The sequence below is a fragment of the Trichosurus vulpecula genome, chromosome 9, assembly GCF_011100635.1.
Source record: "Trichosurus vulpecula isolate mTriVul1 chromosome 9, mTriVul1.pri, whole genome shotgun sequence".
NCBI lineage: Eukaryota > Metazoa > Chordata > Mammalia > Diprotodontia > Phalangeridae > Trichosurus > Trichosurus vulpecula.
The window spans coordinates 71,446,315-71,461,255 of NC_050581.1; positions in this window are offsets into that span (position 1 = coordinate 71,446,315).

Sequence of the window (14,941 nt, forward strand, 5' to 3'; positions counted from 1 at the left end):
TTTTATTTTCCACGATCCTCTTTATTGCTTTGGTCATAAACTATTCTGTTATCTATATATCTGTTTGGTTTTTTTGTTTGTTTTTTGACAGGGCAATTGGGCTTAAGTGACTTGCCCAAGGTCACACAGCTAGTACATGTGTCACGTGTCTGAGGCCAGATTTGAACTCAGGTCCTCCTCACTCCAGGGCAGGTGCTCTACTCACTGTGCCACCTAGCTGCCCCCTATTATCCATATATCTGACAGGTAAAATTTTCCTTGCTCCCCTGATTTGCTTATGATATTACCATTTACCTATAAATCATGAACCCATTTTGACCTTATCTTGGCATACTGTGAGATGTCAGTCTATGACTAGTTTTTGCCAAATTGCCTTCCAGTTTTCCCAATAATTTTTGTCAAATGTTGAGTTCTTGCCCTCAAAGCTAGGATCTTTGGGTTTACCAAACACTAGATTACAATGGCAATTTCCCACTATATACTGTGTACCTAATCTATTCTATTGATCCACCCACTCTATTTCTTGGCCAGTCCCAAGTCATTTTGATGATTACCACTTCATAATATTGTTTGTAATTTGGTACTGCTAGGCCATCTTCCTTCATATTTTTTTCACTGATTCCCTTGATATTCCTGACCTTTTGTTCTTCCAGATGAATTTTGCTATTATTTTATCTAGCTCTATAAAATATTTCTTTAGTAATTTGATTGGTATGGGACTGAATAAGTCAATTAATTAAGGTATAATTGTCATTTTTGTTATATTGACTTGCCCTGTTCATGAACAATTAATATTTTCCAGTTGTTTAAATCTATCTTTATTTTTGTGAAAAGTGTTTCGTAATTGTGTTCATCTAGTAGCTGAGTTTGTCTTAGCAGACAGACCCCTGAGTGTTTTATATTGTCTGCAATTATTTTAAATGGAATAACTTTATTTTTCTCTTCTTGCCATGTTTTGGTAGTAATATACAGGAATACTGATGATTTATGTGGGTTTATTTTATATCCTGCATCTTGGAACCCTGGCTTTTAAATCCAAAGCCCAAACACTAATGCCTGCATTGAATATGTCACCTTATATGATCTATAATTTCACTCATGTGCCTCACTGGGTGCAGATTGTACCCCATCCACACCTTATCAGCCTTTTCATTCATGTCCTTCTGTAAATTTCCCACAGAGGATTAGCCAAAATTGCAGAACTTTTCCTCTAAATCTTTTAACATCTCCCTGGGAACCAGTAAAGAAATCCATCTGTCACTTCTCGTGATTGCTCCTGGGCCTGCTCACCTCTTTTTTTTGAACATTTCCCCAGATAACTTCTTCTATACCTTTTGAATAAATATCCTTGTTCTCCTTTGTCTGTTTAAGTCTTCCATAGCTTTCTCCATTGCCCTTTGCATCACTCACAAATCTGGTTCTCTAGAGATTATTATGTTTCTATGATTCACAATCATCCAGAATCACCAGAAGATTTCTGATGTTGAAAAGATGAGTTTTGGCACTCTGAAACAGCTTGAGATCACTGAAAGTATTACACAATTTTCCAAAAGCTAGCCTGCCTATACCTCCTGCAACCTTGGGTCCCTTCAAGGGTCAGCTCAAAAGTCACTTTCTTCAAGAGGCCTTTATTAATTTTCTAGTTGTTAGTCCCACCTTCAAACATCATTTTCCACCTCTCTATCCATTTATCTATCCATCCATCTACCATCTATCTGTATTTATATATATATATATATATAACAAATGTTTAAAAAATTGTTTTTACATGCAACTGGGAAATAAGATATACAAGCAATGGGGTACAGAAATCTATCTTGCCCTACAAGAAAGTAAGGGGAATGGGGATGTGGGGGAGGAGTGGGGTGATAGAAGGGAGGGCAGACTGGGGAAAGGGGCAATCAGAATACATACCATCTTGGGGTGGGGATGGAGGGTAGAGATGGGGAGAAAATTTGTAACTCAAAATCTTGTATAAATGAATGTTGAAAACTAAAAGTAAATTAAAATAAAGTATAAAAAATTGAAAAAAAAGATTTGCAAAGTGCTTTATAAATGTCAGCTCATTTTATCCTCTCAACAAGCCTGGGAGATAGGTGCTATTATTATCCCCATTTTCCAGATGTGAAAAAATGAGACCTAAGTGGGTTAAGTGACTTGCTGAGGGTTACAATACCAGTAAGTGCCTGAGGCAGAATTTGAACCCAAGTCTTCCTGATTTCAGATCCAGTGCTCTCTCATTGTCCCATGTCATCTAGCTCATATATGTCAGAATTGGAACTTGCATCCAGTCTTTCCCAATTTCAAGATAGTCTCTTTCCACCATGCCAGGCCACCTTGCCTGGTACATAGTAGGGGCTTAATATATCCTTGTTGATTGATCAATCGATTTGTTTCTATTCAATTTGGGGCCTGGTTCATCGTCCATCAGCAGTGCCTGTCCAATATAAATGAACTAATAGGTTATACATCCAATTGCATGTCACAATCTAGGAAATAAGCATTCTTCATCCATTTGGTTTTTCCTGTGTTCATTGTTAACCCAATCTTTTTTGATTGACTGTGAGTCTCACTGAAGAGACTGGTAGCATCTGCGGCTTAAGGCAATTAGTGCAATTCGATTAATACATTTCTCCAATTGTACAAACAAGCCACATTAAAAAAGAACTTTCCCCATCTCCCCCTCTCTCCCACCTCCATAAAAAATTTTTCCTATGCAGCTGAAGAAGAAGCTGCTGTTGCCTCAGGAAGGGAAACAGAACTGGGCAGGGTACTGACTCTAATTAGCCGAAGTGCTTGGAGCAAGGGCAGCTAGAACATTTCCGATAAAACCTTAGAGTTTGCACAGATCCTGGTATAAACTCATAGATTCTGGATTTTGTATTTCTGGCTTGTTTTTACAGAAGTATCACCCCCATTATTGAATAGGTAGAGGAAGCTGGGGGCTGATGTCAATCTAGTAGAGAAGCCTTCCTTTCTTCCTTCCTTCCTTCCTTCCTTCCTTCCTTCCTTCCTTCCTTCCTTCCTTGTGAGTGGGGAGAGATAGAAAAAAAAACAAATGCACAAGAGTCTTTCAAATAAAATTTTATTTTCTTAATAAAGTAAGAGAAACTTAAAATGCTTTATCAAGGATGATGTTAAATACAGAATGATTATGAATTAGTGTTCTGTACCATATCTTGATCCTTTAATATTAGAAATTGCTATAGCAGTACTCATTACAACTTACCACTACAAGAGACTTTAAAAACTCAGTTACTTAAAAAATAGCTACTTTCAAAGTAAGCAAATTCAGACATTTAAAAAAATTTAATAAAAAGCTAGAGTTTGATAGCTTCAATCTTAGTGATCTTTTCTTGTACATTCTTCATTTCTTGAGTCACTTCCCAAATTTCTTTGCCTTGTTACTAATTCAAATAAGAAGAACTAGAACACAAAAAGTTCTCTTCAGTTATTTCCAGAGTCAATTCAATTTGTCCCTCTGTCTATCAGGCCCCTTCTGAGACCCTAACCCTCTCTTCAAGCCCTCTCACCAGCTCAAGGAGCCAACCACAATGTAGGTTTATTCAGTCAACGCAACTAAAGCACAATTTACAAGCCAGGATTGAACCAGGCTGACTGATTCCTGTTACCTGAAGGCAACTCCTTATCCATCAATAACCTCATGGGCACATCCAAGATCTGGACATTGAGTATTCAGTGCCAGGGTGGTGGTTGCCACACATTCGTTGTTTCATTATGGGGTCTATACCCAAGGCACCTAGGCTAGAACCACCAGGGTGGAACAATAGCTAGGATCATCCTGGTCACTAATATCACGTTCAAGATTAGAAGTCATTTGTTAGTTCTGAAGAAGGAATTGGTTGGTTCAACAGAAAGATGTTTCTTGTAATCCCATGACCAGTCTTCAGCTACTTGGAACCACTCAGTGACTGCATGGGCTCCCACACTCTCCTCTCTGCAATTAAGTAATTCTGTCAAAGGAGCAGCAAGTAACCCCTTCTGTTCCAATACCTTCAGCTGCTTCCTTGTCCTAGTTGAGTTTGCAAAGTACCCTTACTGCTACTCTCAGAATATTTTCCATGAAAGAGTCTAGCAACTCCATAAACCATGCAATGATTTTTAGAATGAATATCATGTAGGAAGGACTCCCTTGAGACCTTCAACTATTTTTGCCTATATGCATTGACAGAAGAAATTTTTTTACTGGGAGTTCCCTAATGAAATCACAGGTCTAGGCCAAAAAAAAATTTTTTTTAAAGAAGAAGGAGGATGTTTATTGCTTTAGGCCAAAATCTAATAGTTTGTAAGGGAGGGTTGGGGGGGGGGGAAGGAATAAACATTTATAGAGCACCTATGAAACACCAGGCACTGTGCTAAGTGCTTTACAAATATTATCTCGTTTAATCTATGAGATGATATGAGAATGTACTTTGTCTCCTTTAAAACTTGATCCACCTTCTTTTTTTAATATAATGAAGCATCACTTGGTAATCAAAGTTAATAAAACAGTTCACGCTATCTGGACGTGGGTAGGCACTAAGGAGAAATGCCTCCTTAGTTAAAAAACTAGATATCGTAGTGATGCAGGAAGACCCTGTGTTTGGGGCAATGCCAAAAATACATAGGATCTCTCTGGGGTTTTGTTCTCTTGTGGAGCTCCTCTTATCTGTCCAGCCATGGCATTCCCACTAATTGCAGGTGTGTTATAAGGTTCTGTCTAGGGCTCCCTTCTCTTTTTGGTTTAGGGGGGAACCTACAGCCTTGAGTCCACATGTGGTCCTCTAGGTCCTCAAGTGTGGCCTTTTGACTGAATCCAAACTTCACGGGACAAATCTCCTTCATAAAAGAATTTATTCTGTAAAACTTGGATTCAGTCGAAAGGCCATCCCCCGGGTCCTAGAAGGCTATATGTGGCCTCAAGGCTTCAGGTTCCCCACCCCTGGACTCTACACTATCTTACTTGGTGATCTCATCAGCTCCCGAGGGTTTGATTATCATCCTTATGGAGATGATTTTCAGATCTCTATAACCAGCCTCCCTCTCTCAGTCATGCATCTCCAATTACCTCTTGGACATGGCAAACTGGGTGTCTTGTAGGCTTTTCAAGTTCAATATGTTCAAAACAAAGCTCGTTCCCTTTCCACAAAGACACTCTGATTCTGAAATTTCCTCTTCCTATGAAGAACGCCCCCATCCTTCCAGTCATTCGGGCTTTTCAAAGCTCTGCTTCATTTAAATCCAATTCATTCAAAAGTGAAGACATCACCCTTGGTATGTCATTGGTCCTCTTCCAGAGCGAAGGATGAACAGCAATCACTCAGATTCACGCCTCAGTCTCATCCTCAACTCCTCATTCTCCACTACATATCCAATTTATTTCCAGATCTTGTCCTTTTTGGCTTCAGAACATCTCACACATGTATCTTCTCTTTATGGATACACAGTCCTGGTTCAGGCCCTCATTGCCCCTTTTCTGAACTATTGCCACAGTGTTCAAACTGGTCTTCCTGCCTTGTCTCTTTCTCCACTCAGGTGCCAAGTTGATTTTTCTAAACTGGAGGTCTGACCACATCACCCCACTGCTCACTGAGCTCCAAGGGCTCCTAATTACCTCCAGGATCCAATATTAAAGTCCTCCTCTATTTGGCAATTAAAACTCTTTGATAAAGACACTATTTGTTATATGGCATGACTTTCTGGGAGGGAGGGGAAGAAGGGTATTGGGGAAAACTATGATGATGGAAAAAACAGCTGACATCAGTAAAAACTTATTTTGAAAACAAAACACCCAAGTCTTTCAAATCTGGCCTCTTCCTTCTTATGCTATTTCCTTTCCTATAATCCAACTATAATGGCCTGTTTGTTCATTGAATACAACACTCTATTGCTTAGCTCCATATATTTGTCGTGGCTGTCCCATATGACTAGAAAGTTTTCCTTCCTCACCTCTGCCTTTTGGTTTCCCAGGCTTCCTTTAAGACTCTACTCAAACACCACCTGCTGCAAGAAGCCTTTCCCTGTCTGCCCCACCACCCCATGTCTACGCCTTTCCTCTTCGCTTGTATATTTTCTACACCTAATTATTTACATATTATCTCTCATTAGAATGTTTGCCCCCTGAGAGACTGCTTTCCCTTCCTTCCTTCCTTCCTTCCTCCCTTCCTTCCTCTCTCTTTCTCTCTCTCCTTCTTTCTTTCCTTCTTTCTCTCTTTCCTTTCTTCTTTTTTCTTTCTCTTTCTCTTTCTTTCTCTCTTCCTCTTTCTTTCTTTCTTCCTTCCTTTCTTTCTGTCTTTCTTTCTTTCTTCCCCTAACACTTAGCACAGTGCCGGCTACAAAGTAGGTTCTTGATAAATGCTTATTGACTGATCAACTGTCTTATTGTTTTGATTTTAGGCCACTAGTCCATCTTCATCATCACCCTATTAAAAAAGGACTAAATAGGGCCTATTTCTTGCCCTCAGAACCCCCAGAGCCGTGGTCTTATGAGGAAGACATTCTGATAAGGGAGCTTGCCTGATTTGTATTCCAGGCCTTCCATTAAATTGGGCAGATAGGTAGCAAAGTAGAGAGAGTGCTGGTGCTGGACTCAGGAAGACCCCAGTTCAAATCTGGCCTCAGACACTTACTAGCTGTGTGGCGCTGGATAAGTCACTTGCCTCAGTTTCCTCATCTGTAAAATGAGCTGCAGAAGAAAATGGCAAACCACTCCAGTATCTTTTCCAAGAGAACACCAAATGGGGTCACAAAGAGTCGGACTTGACTGAAACAACTAAATGACAATAACTTCCATTAGATAACAGGAAAGCAGAGGAGATAGTGAGATCCTTGAGTGTGGCCAGTTGTAAAATCTGTCCTGGAGGATCCAGGGACAATCCTGGAGGCACCGAAGACAGGGAGCAGAGAAGGGGGGTGGGAGAGAACATGGCAAGCAAAGGTAGTGGAAGGTAAAAAGACTGGCAGATGCACCAGGAAAGGCAGATCAAAATTTTGACTATTAAAAAAAAGAACAGACTTGTCATTAGGGCAGGGTGACAGCCGCTCTGTGTAAAACACATGCTCAATGTGTAAAAGTTCAAGGGCTCAAAAATGTAAGAAGCGCAATGCCTCAACAGAAGTAAAAAAGAGTGGAGAAGCTGGCAGAGGAGGTGGGAAAGGAGGTGCGGAGTGAATCAAGCTAATAGGTTTCTCCTTCTACTCTCCCCACCTCTCCTTCCCCATGACAGTAAGTAGCACCTGATGACCCTCTGCTCTTGTTCATGGGCCCCTCCGGTTCTCTGGTCTCAGCAAGGAGCAGGGAGAAGTCAGGTCAAATACACCATCCCTGGAAATCTCAGCAATACGAATGGGGAGTTAGCACCAAGACAGGAAATCTACAGAACTAGACACCCATGTGCTTGGAAAGCCTTTGACCCTGCCCCTACTTAGAATCTGTTCTCAATCTGTGTTCTGCCTGGAAGATCTGGCTTGGTTCTCTCACCCCTGGGAATAGGCCCTAGTAAGGGAACCCTCTTTCATTCTGGTCTGTTCAGGGGTCAGTATATTCCATACCCCCGAGGGTCCCCTCAACTGAGCTCTGTTTGGTGAAGGGGAGGTGGGTGAAGTGGCAGAAAGGAAACAGGATGGAAAATGCTACCTACATCCAGAGAAAGAACTAGGGAGTCTGAATGCGGACCGAAGCATACTATTTTCACTTTTTTTGGTTTTTTGTTTTTTTCTTTCTTGTGGTTTTTCTCTTTTGTTCTGATCCTTCTTTCACAACATGCCTAATGTGGAAATATGTTTAACATGATTATACACATATGGCCTATATCAGATTGCACACTGCCTTGGGGAGGTGGGAGGGAAGAGAGGGAGGGAGAAAAATCTGGAACTCTGTCTTGGAGCTTAGAACAAAGAATGTCAGAGCCAGAAAGGGATCTTAGATAAAGGACCAACACCTTCATTGTACAGATTAAATTAATTGGAATTCAATAAAGATTCATTTAGCTCCTACAATATGTGAGGTGCTAGGGAGACAAAGGCAAAAAAAAAAAGTCCTTCAAGGAGCTGAAGGGGAAAGGAGGTCTAAGGAGGAAACTAGAAAAGAGAAGGAGAAAAAAACTTAGGAAAGAAAGGAGAAGGGAGGTAGAGTCTAAGGAAAGTGAAGGAGGAAGAGAAAATGCAGCAGATACTCAATAACTATGTATTGATCACGCTATATGGCCAGTATTGCGTTGGGTGTTCCTTTTGGGAGAAGCGGTGTGATATGCTGGAAAGGATGTTGGATTTAGATTTAAGAAAACTGAGTTTGAATCTGAGCTCCTACACTTATAAGCTATATGACCAAGCAGCTCATTTTAACCTTTTGGAGACTCAGCTTCTCCGTCTGTAAAATGGGAATACTTGTACTGCTTCCCTCACAGGGTTGTTGTGGGGAATGTCTTTTTTAAACCTTAAAGTCACAATGGAAATGTGAATTGCTGTTATTATTGTCTTTATTACTAAAAATATTACAGGTAACCCCATCTCACTCTGAAATACTGTGAAAAATTTCCAGGACTATGTTTCTCAGGAGTCTGCAGGTCTGGAGGTGGAGTGGTTGGGTCTCAACAGGAAGACTCTGATTGATGAGGAGTCTTCTGAGAGATAGGGATTCCATGTGGGGTGTTTTGGGTATTATGATTGTGCAAATATGTGGCTTGAGTCCTCACATTCCAATGAATACTTTACCTAGGAAAGAACTCCAAATCAAATTAAAAAAATACTTGAGACAGAATAGCAAGGTTTTATAATAAGGGAAAATCAACAGGTAGAATCCTTCTCAACTCTCATTATGCAGATGAATACTACCAAGAAAAGTCACTAAACCACTATTGGGCATAATACAACCCAAAGACAAAAAAGTTCTACCTATTCCCAAATATTCCTAGCAGCACTTTTTGTGGTGCAGAAAACTATAAATCAGTAAGGTAATGGTAGGTTCCCCACCCCTGGGCTAAACCAATTGTGATAAATAAACGTAGCATTATACTGTTTCTTTCTAAGACATGATGACTATCAGAAATGTAGAGAAACATGTCCATGTACCATTGGAGATGGTCCTTTTGTTAGCCGGGCGTTCTGCTTACCTGTTTTTCTTTATTATACCTCTCTTAAAACAAAGATGAGGAAATGTCTATGCTCCAAAAAATAAGTCACCAAATGCAATTTTAAAAAAATTAGGTGTAAAATAAGATACACAGGCAATGGGGTGTAGAAATTTATCTTGCCCTACAAGAAAGGAAAGGAAAAGGGGATGGGAGGGGAGTGGGGTGACAGAGGGGAGGGCCGACTGGGGAACAGGGCAACCAGAACATACGCCTCTTGGAGTGGGGGGGGGAGGGTAGAAATGGGGAGAAAATTTGTAATCCAAACTCTTGTGAAAATCAATGCTGAAAACTAAATATGTTAAATAAATAAATTTTAAAAAAAATTAGGTGTGATCCTTTAAAGGCTCCCAAGAGATTATACTCTAAGCTTTCCTTAATCTCTCCTAATCCCTCATGTGGGGGGGGGGAGGGAAATAACTGCCTCCAAAACTCACATGTCTGATGTGGAAAAAAACTGGGGTTTCAGTACAGAAACTGCTGAAGCCTCTTGGAAGAGGTATTTGCTTTCTACTGGTTTAGATTCATTAGGATTCTGTAGGTAAATGTTTAACAACCAGCTCTCTGAAGGGAAAAAAAGTACTCACAGCACACTTAAATTTTTTCCCATCACTTTCTTAAATCTAGATAATTAACAATAAATAATAATACATAAACAATAACATAACAATAAATCAAGCCCTGATTTGTAGCATTTGCAGATTTCTGAGGTATAGATGTTCAAACTGAACATTTTTAACAATTGGCTTTTATCTGAGCCAGTCCCAGCTGGCTCCAGCACATCCCTGATTCTGCCAGTAATCCTGGTTTCAAGGATACCAGGGCAGTGTCATTCCACTTGGCTCTTCTTTTTTCTTCTCCCTCTGACTACAACCTGCCTTCTCTCCTCTATCTCTGCCATCTCATTTAAACCAGTCACTCCACTTTCAAAAATTCCCAACTCTCAGAAGACTCGTCATCCATCAGAGTCCTTCTTTTGAGACTCAACCGCTCTACCTCCAGACCTGTAGACTCCTGAGAAACAATCTTGATGGATATTCTCTGTGCCCCAAGAAAATCATGGAAAATAAAGTCCTGGGGATTTCTCCCTTCAACCATTTACACTATGTTGCTCTAGGAGGCAGCTGGGTGGCTCAGTGGATAGAATTCTAGGATTGGAGTAGGGAAGACCTGAGTTCAAATCTGGCCTCAGACACTTACTAGTGGTGTGACCCTAAGCAAGTCACTTAACCCGTTTGCCTTAATCTACTGGAAAAGTAAATGACAAGCCACTCCAGTGTTTTTGCCAAGAAAACCTCATGGACTATATGGTCCATGGGGTCATGAAGAATTGGACATGACTGAAGGACCCAACAACAAAGCTATACTATAAAGATGCATAAGAAAATAAGACGTAACCCTGCTTAAGAGATTGGCATCAGACGTTCCATTCAGAATGCCCCTCCTTCGATCTAACTTCATGCTCCTACATCCCGTGGACTTGCCTTGGCCCCTACATCTCTACCAACTCGTGCATTCTAGCTTTTTAAAAAATTCTCATCTGTCAGATTGTGTAGATGCAGACATGCTTCTAATCCTCTTAGAAAGACTCCTGGAGGGGGTGTCAGGGCTCCTGAGAACCAGGCCTGGCTTGGCTACTAACACAATTCTCTCCAAGAACTTTGGAAAGACACTGCTTTGCTTAGTTTACTCTGGAGCTGAACTAGATGATTTCTGAGATCCCTTTTACTTCTGACATATGATGATTTTCCCTTATGGAACCTCAAGCTTCCCAGGCTACTGCTATCCATCCCTCGTGGGTCTGCTGCCCTCTGCAGTCACTAAGGAGTATCCCAAATGCCACCTACCCAGTACAGAACTGAACACTCAACCATGCCTGACTGACTGGTAACTCTTTCTAAATCTATGATGCTATGATCGAAGAAGTCAGCTTGTTGTAATAAATAAAGCATAGTCCCTTCTATCCAGGGGTGCACTGGTAAATGTTTAATAACCAGCTTTCCATGAAAAAAAAAGTACTCACAGCACTCTCTTGAGTTTAATCTGAATTATTGACATTTTTTGTACTTTCTTAAACCTAGACAATCAACAAAACAGTAAATTTGTAGATTTGCTGATTCCCAAAGTGTAAATGCTCACACTAAAAATCGAATAATGGCCTCTCCAGCATATCCCTCCACGTATTTCACAAAACCAGAGCTCCCTCTCTTCAACCCCACCCTCCTCACCCAGAGAAACCCATCTGGCAAAGGCTTCTTTTATGATAAACAGTTTTATATTGAACAGTCTTCCATAACAGGATTTTTTAAATCTAGGGTCCGCAGACTTTAGATTTCAGGGGGTCTATGAACTTGAATGGGGGGGGGGGGAATGACATTTTAATTTTCACTAACCTCTCACTGAAATTTAACATTTCCTTCAACGATATAAAAACATGGTCCTGAACTTTTAGTCGATGGCCAATAATAACACATCATAGACCTCAACAAAAATCTGTGAGTAACCATATCATGTCAGAGTGGGAAGGCACTTTATCGATCCTCTAGTCCAATTTCTTCCTTATAAAGATGAGGAAACTGCATTCCAGAAAGGGCAGAGAGAGTTGCCTAAAGTCACACAGAACATCTGTGCAAGAGCAGAATCCTGCTCTGAGAACCCTGGTCACCTGACTCCTTATTGGGTAATTTTTTCCATGCTGCCATCCCCTTTTCCTCTAAGCTTGGCACATCCATGTTGATGGGTTATTCCTCAGTGAGTCTATTTCCCTGGAATGGAGGAAGTGGAGTCCAAATCTACCCGTATCTTCCCCTGAAAAATACTCAATGGTCTGTATATTTTCCCCACATGCCTTCATCCAGGAGTCCAGTAGGCAGGATGGGATAGACACTGTCAGGGCCCCTTGGAGATATCTGATCTGCTATAGATGAGAGGAAGCAGGGAGAGGGAAGGAGGTAAGAGAGATAGTGCCAACTTCAGGCTGTGCCAGTTTAGGGACACCTCCCCTTGGCCAGGGCTTTTTCCTCCCTTGGCATTTTCCTTGGACCACCCTTAGGTGACAGAAGAAAATGAAAAGTGTGGAAATGGTTGCCTGGAGCATTTATATTAAAAACAACTGCCACAGATTGTTCTAATGTCCCACTATGACAGGCGAGTTTGAAAAGATGTCAGAAGAGGACACATGAGTATCAATCTAGAGGTTTTGGAAAGGAGATGGGCCCAGACCTTGGGCCCTCTGGAGACCAGTTTGCGAAGCAGCCAGGAATGCTTTATCTTGCTGCTGGTTAGAAGCTCTGAAGACCCTATGAATGCAAAGAGCAAAGGGTGGTATAGGAGCACACAGAGTGGGGGGTTAATGTGATGAGTCCAAATGGAATGCCTCCATCCTTTACAATACAGACCTAAATGCCCATGAGGGCAGGCATTGATAGCATATTAACAGCAAGCCTGGATGGGAGAAGTTGACATTTTAGATCTTACTGGAAACAGTAAGTTGCCACACCTCAGAAATTTTATTTTTCTTTTCTTTTTATTTTTAAGTTAATTTATTTATTTTTAGTTTTCAACACTGACTTTCGTAAGTTTTAAATTTTCTCCCCTTCCTTCCCCTCTCCCCTCCCCAAGATGGCATGCAATCTGATATACACATACATTCCTATTAAACATATTTTCACATTAGTCATGTTGTATAGAAGAATTAGAATGAACGGGAGGAACTATGAGAAAGAAAAAACCAAAACCAAAACAAACAAAAAAAAGAAAATAGTCTGCTTCACTTTGCATTCAGACTCCATATTTCTTTCTCTGGATGTAGATGGCATTTTCCATCATGAGTCTTTTGGACCTACAACAGTAGGCCCTTGCATTGCTGAGAAGAGCTAAGTCTATCAAAGTCAGTCATAGCCCACTGTGGCTGTTACTATGTACAGTGTTCTCCTGGTTCTGCTCACTTCACTCAGCATCCGTCCATATAAATCTTTCCAGGTTTTTCTGAAGTTCTCCTGTTCATCATTTCTTATAGCACAATAGTATTCCACAACTCAGGAATTTTAAAACCAATATAGTTCATTTCATTTTCTCTTTCTATATGCAGATGATGGATTCTTTCAGTTCATGAAAAGTTAGGAAAGGGATTGAAAATCTCTGAGAATAAAGACAAGGTGGAGCATTGGATAGACAGCGGAGCCTGGAGTCAGGAAGACTCATCTTCCCAAATTTAAATATGGCCCCAGACACTTACTAAGCTGTGTGACCCTGGGCAAGTCATTTAACCCTATTTGCCTCAGTTTTCTCATCTATAAAATGAGCTGGAGAAGGAAATGGCAAAACACCCCAGGATTTTTGCCAAGAAAACCTGAGATGGGGTCACAAGGAGTCAGACACAAGTGAAAATGACAAAACAGCAACAAAATGTTAAATTATTACAAGATTAAATATAGATAAAAATAATCTTTAGACATAAACCCAAGAAAAACAAATTGGGAGGGGGAGGAAGGGGAGAAGAAGGGGACCGTGCTCTGAATATGCCAAGTTGATAGTGGTCAAATTGGGAAACTGAGGTCTACAGAGAGGAAATGACTAAGCCAGGATCACATAGGTCTGAGAGGAGAGGAACAGGTGGAACAAATTGAATTTCAGGGAAGCTCACATATGTGTTAAGGGGAGAGTGCTCCCAAAAAGGTATATGTGTGTTCATTTTTGTTCATGGAAATTCATGTCCTCATACGACTCTACATATGGGTAGTCTTAAATCCTCATATAAATGCATATCTTCCTGGGCCTGTGTGCCTATATACACACACACACACATACATATACACACGTATACATACATATATACCCACACACATACATGTGTGTATATATCATGTGTGTGTATATGTGTATGTGTGTTTCTTCAGATCCATCTGTGTGTCTGTGTGTACCTTCAGTTGCACCCACGCATACATATGGATTAGGATTGGGACCTAGAAGTTGCTCACACATGCGTAGTAGAAGTTAGCAGATGCAGATGTTTTGTTTCTCTATGGACTTTTAACTGTGGTTGTTACCAGAGTCTGATGTGGACACCTTGAGGTTGCTCAGGACTCACTGAGATGGAGTCAGAGGTAACCCAGGCCCTGGGAGAAGTGGGATCTCTAGACTGGAAGGGGGAACTGGGGCCTTTTCTAGAATAGACCCTCTCCTCCTCCTTCCATCCCACTCCCCATTTACAGAAAACAGGCTGCAGGGTCTCTGTGCCCAGTTTTTCCCCCCTCTTTCTAGGCTTCCCTGGGGCAGAGCCCTAAGGCTCTGGGTCCCCTTCTAGGGAGTGGCTTAGGGGTGGCACCCTCCTGCCCTTCCCACCAGGGGAATGTGGTTTTGAGTTTCCCTGGGGAGAAAGCAAAAAGGCATATGAATGATTTTTTCTTATTGAAAGAGGGCATTGAAGTGTGAACAGGAAACTAGGCCCTAGGCCTTGAGGGCACCCCACCCTGGATGCCTCCTTCAAGCTGTCCTTATCCCTTACCACCCTTCTCTTCCTCCTTCCTTGCCCCCTGCAGCTTTCTCCCTTGCCCCCTCATTCCTTCCATATTTCCCTTTATCTCCTTTCCCCCCTCCTCCCCCACACCAGCCACCACCTCTCTCTATGATGAAAGAACTTGGCCCTTGGACCCTTGGCCATTCCAGCGGTTCCATCTGCCACCATCCAAGGATCCCTTCTTTCCTCCTGTGCACCCCTGCTTGACCTCTAAAGAGGCCTTAATAATCATTGTTTGAGTGTGTAAGAAATGGGAGGAGGAGTTTTGTTTACACAGAACTAAAGGCGTGCTTCT